The sequence below is a fragment of the Vombatus ursinus genome, unplaced genomic scaffold (genome assembly GCF_900497805.2).
Source record: "Vombatus ursinus unplaced genomic scaffold, bare-nosed wombat genome assembly UNPS02014797.1, whole genome shotgun sequence".
Lineage (NCBI taxonomy): Eukaryota > Metazoa > Chordata > Mammalia > Diprotodontia > Vombatidae > Vombatus > Vombatus ursinus.
This window is the reverse complement of record NW_020954575.1, coordinates 16,946,048-16,951,067: the sequence shown is the minus strand read 5'-3', so window position 1 is coordinate 16,951,067 and position 5,020 is coordinate 16,946,048.

The following is a 5,020-nucleotide window of genomic DNA, read 5'->3' as shown; positions in this document are numbered from 1 at the left end:
AGTTCCTTCTTAGGCTGAGGACTCTCTCCCAAGGCAGTGGTGCTTCTTGTCAGGGGAGAAAGAGACAGGACTTAAAGGACCCTCCATCCAGAGCTGGGAAGGACCTCAGAGGCATCCAGTCCAACCTCCTCCTTTACAGACAAGGAAACAGAGACCAAGGGAGGGTAAGTGATTTGCCCAAGGTCATATGGGCAGTAAACATCAGGGTTAGGATTTGAACCCAGGACCTCCAACTGGCAAGCCAGTGTTCATTCATTCTACCACTCTGACATGCCCTATTTTTCCTAGACAGTACAACTTCTTGAGCTGCGCATGCCACCAGGAGTTCAGGGCCCCGACAATCCTAATGAGCCACAAATGCATAGAATACAGGTGTTCAGGGTGGGAGGAGGGCTGGAGGGATCCTCCATAAACTTGAGAAAAGCAAACATCTAAGAGCCATATTGAGGCAAGTCCCACTCACATCCCCAACATTTCCATTAACTCTTTCCTGCTGCTAGAAAAACTTGAGGGGAAAGAATGAAGAAGTGTAACTACTCATTATCAGAGGCCCCCACTGCTAATTACAATGAGGTCCCGATTAGTTAGAATAAGGAATTCCCCTGAAGTGATCATATTATTCAGATTCACTCTGCATGTTTCCATTGGACTGGAACCAGTGGCCATTTTTCAGATAATTACAACCTTCTGAATAGTATGGCTCAGAATGCTTAGACTGGTTCACGGAGTTCATCAATTGGCACCATTTAGCTCCTGGCCTTCTATTTCCATTTATTATCTTCTAGAAACCCCCTCTATGAAACCCTGAAAATGGCAGTGGTAGCAACAGCATTAAGGGGTCCAATTGCAATGACAGGTGACTAAGGACAGGACAAAAAGCCAAGAGCTGTCCATGAATCAGAAGGCACTGAGATGACATCTGGAAGAACTTCATGATTATGGGGAAGGGGGGGAGGGAAGGAGAACCCTGCAATGGGTACTTAGTATATTTTATTGCTGGAGAAGGAAATGGCAAACCATTCCAGTATCTTTGCCAAGAAAACCCCAAATGGTCACAAAGTCAGACAAGACTGAAACAACTAAACAACATATCTATTACTATAGAGACCCCCTGCCTGGCTGGGATTGGGAGGGGGCAGAGCTATCTTATCTGGAGGTGGGAGTATCCTGTGAAGGAAAGTTAGAATGCCAAAAAGCAGACGTCCAGAACCATCCAGGTCCCCCTTTGCAGGCTAGGGTATTCCTATGGACCTTAGAAGCTTGGCACCCATGCCTGAGCTGGCAGCTTGTCTTCTTCCTCAGGGAAGCCTTCCAGGCACTAACAAGGACAGACTCCCCTTCCCCAAGTCCTACCTAAAGAGAGAGCAAATGTCAGGACACCAGAGCCACAACCTCTCAGGGCACTTGGCTGGCCAGGCCAGGGGCATTTAAATGTGAGATCCAGAAACCCTGAGGTTTAGCTGGGCATCATCTCCCCACAATCTGGGACAAAAGGAAAGGAAAAGAAAAACATTGAGTTCCCAGGCTTGCTGACCTCCCCAGGGCTCTCCGATGGTCATCCCTATGTATGCTTTTCCTTCCAGGATTCATGGTCTCAAACTCAGATTAGGCAGAAAGGTAAGGCATGGTCCAGTGGAAGAGGGGGCAGATGGAACAGAGAGGGCTCTGTCCTCAAAGATTTCTTCGGAAGCAGATCAACATCTCGGACCACGTTCCTCTCGCTCCTTGCCAAAACATCCAGTGGGGGACAGGTGAAGAAAAAGGGCAATTCTGCTTCCTTGTGCCCTCAGAATACAAGCAGTTACCAAATTCCCACCCACCTCTCTCCCAACAACACAGGACAGCACCTCCCCGTATGACTAATCCCTCCACCTCAGATTCCTACCTAAAATGCTTCAGAACCTCGGAAAGGTAGAAGACCACCCCTTTCTTACACCCATATGCATCCTTTAGTTTCCCTTTCTCTCTCCTCAAAGGGACACACACACACACACACACACACACACACACACACAAACACACACATCTCTGTGACCCAGTATAAATATTGTAGGAACCCTGGAGATTCACTTGGAGGCTCTGGACCCAGCCCAGCTGCTCACCTGTCCCTTACCATATTTACTCACATAATCAATGCCTCTCTCCAGCAGGACAGGTGGAGTGTGTGTGTGAGGGAACTGTTAGAACTGAGTACATATGGTACTCTCCTCACTTTGGAGCCCCTGACTAAGTCTCCATGCACTGCCCTACCCCCTTTTCCCCCTTCTCTTCCCTCTGTCAACTTCAGACTTAACTCCCAGCACTACACCAGCCCCTTAGTCAAACATTAACTTCTTGTTATAGCCCTGATCATCCAGTTCCCCTCATTTCCCCAAAGTTTAGGCATCTTTCTTCCTGCCCCTCTTCCCATCCCGACCATAGGAGTACAGCTTGGAAAGTTCACTCCAGGAGTTGGGGGGGGAGGTCCTGGATTCTAGGCATGGAGAGGAGGGTGGTCTGGGGATGCCAGAGCAAGGAATAGGATTAAATAAGGACCCAAGAATTTTTAGGTGGGAGGGAAGGGGGTGGTTTGGCAGGAGGGGTGTGTATGTGAAATGGGACATCTAGAGGAAAGACCCCTGTCCTCCTCCTGCCTCTGTCCCTTGGGACACTTGGACCTGTGGAGATCCTTCTAGTGCGCTCAGATTCTCTCCCTCCCATCCACCAGAGCTTTCTGTCTTACCTGCTGGGTCCGAGGCTGCTGGGTTCTACCTGCAACGAGGCAGCTGGAGCTGCTGGCTGAAGAGGGCCAGGGGGTGGGACTAGGCTCTGGGGCGGGGCAAGTGAGAGGAGGGAGCTTCCATGAAGAGGGAGGGAGCAGACAGAGAGCCTTCCCCTCCACGCCTTGATGTCCTAGGCTCCCCACATCATCCCACTGAGAATGAATGGGCACTGACCAGAGCATCCAAGCTAAAGGGAGGACCTGTGGAGGCTACTCCAAGAATCTAAGAACTGGTTGTTTTGTTTTGTTTTTCCCAAAGGTTGGAACTCGATGGACACCTGATTCCCTTAGTAGCTGGAGAGGGGAAGCCCCCCCCCCCCACTCTAAGAGAGTCAAGGAAAAACCACTAGAAGGAGATTATCATAATAACTCACAATTATGGATTACTTTACAATTTGTAAAGTAAACAGTGTGAGGTATGCAGGGCAGTTATTATTATCCCCACTTAATAGATGAGGAAACTAAGGTTCGAGAGTCACATAGCTATTAAGTGTTGAATTGAGCACATGAGCCCAGGTCTTCTGACATCTCATTCAGAGCTCTTTCGGTTTTATCAGATTCCCTTTCCGTTAGATAGATAGATGGATGGATAGATAGATAGATAGATAGATATTTTTGTTGTTTGGTCATTTTTCAGTTGTGTCCAACTCTTCATGACTCTTTTTGGGGTTTTCTTGGCAAAGATACTGGAGTAGTTTGCCATTTCCTTCTCTAGCTCATTTTACAGATAAGGAAACTGAGGCAAACAGAGTTAAGTGACTTGCCCAGGGTCACACAGCTAGGAAGTGTCTGAGGCCAGATTTAAATTCAGGAAGACAAGTCTTCCTCATTCTAGGCCTGGCACTAGGGGGGTGAGGGCTGGGGGTGGGGTGTCTTGTCATCCTGATGGTGGGTTAGATTTTCAAATGGTGATGGGGTAAGGTGGAGTTAGTGGGCAGCTAGGTGGTGAAGTGAATAAAATGCAGGGCCTGGAGTCAGGAAGATTTATCTTCCTCAGTTCAAATCTGGCCTCCAACACTTCCTAGCTGTGTGACCCTAGTCAAGTCACTTAATCCTCTTTGCCTCAGTTTCCTCATCTTCACATGAACTGGCAAAATGGCAAATCACTCCAGTATCTTTGCCAAGAAAACCCCAAATGGGGTCATAAAGAGTTGGATACAACTGAAAACTACCAAACAATACTGACAAAGGTGGCGTTGAGGGAGGAAGAGAAGAGAACATTTGGGGGGGGCAGGGCAGGTGGATGGGCAGTCGGGAATTGGGACAAGTGGGCAGCAGCCCATCCACCCATCCCATGCTCCAATCCTTTCAGCTGTCACTTTGTGGTCCAGCCCTGGAATGACTGGCGTCCGGGGCTCCGTGCATTCAGCCACATTCAGGGCCCAGGACGGGGCTTAGCACTCCTGGTCCCCTGGCCCCTGTCTCTCCTTCCCTCCCGGCCGATAATTTTATTGACCTGTAAAAAGCACGTTGAATTGCAGGACACGGTAGATGACCCAGGAAAACAGTGGGTGAAAGGGCTTAGGAGGAGGGTGAACATCTTAGCTGAGATAGAGGGAAGCCCCAAAGAAAAGGGCAGATCCTGGGGACATGGGGGAGATAGTCAGGGAAAGGGGTCCAGGAAAGAGGTATGACTTCAAAGTTGGGAGAACAGAGAATTTGGCCTTTGAAAAGTTTCTAGGGATGAGGGTGGGAAAGGAAAAGGAAGCCTTGGGGAGACTGACAGATCTGGGATATTTAAGATCCCTCAGAAGAGAAGGTTGGCTAGGATCTCCAAGTCTTTGATGGGTCGCTACCCAGGAGGTAGCAATGATTTCGTGGAGAGAGGATGTAGAGTTCTCCATCTGATGTGACAGTAGGACCAAGGACCACAGCAGGAGGAGTGTCAGGAAGGCAGCAGTAATCTTCTCATTCTCCACCCCACCCCCCCAATCTCCATAACTATTTGTCAGGTATGTTATACTGGGAATTCTTTTCATGTATAGGTTGGACTAAAATGGCCACTTAGTTCCTTCCCACTCTCATATTCTGTGATCTCCACCCACTACTCCCTTAGCCCCTTCCCTCCCTCCTTCCTGAAGGTGACTCTTGCCTGCTGGGTGTCTCCTGCCTACAAAAATAGACGTTTCCCCAAAGAATCAACCTAGATCCTGATTTTTAAAAATGGGAACAGTAAATTCAGGTCCTCAGCACCCCCAACCTTACCGAGTTCACGCACGCACACACACACACACACACACACACACACACACACACACA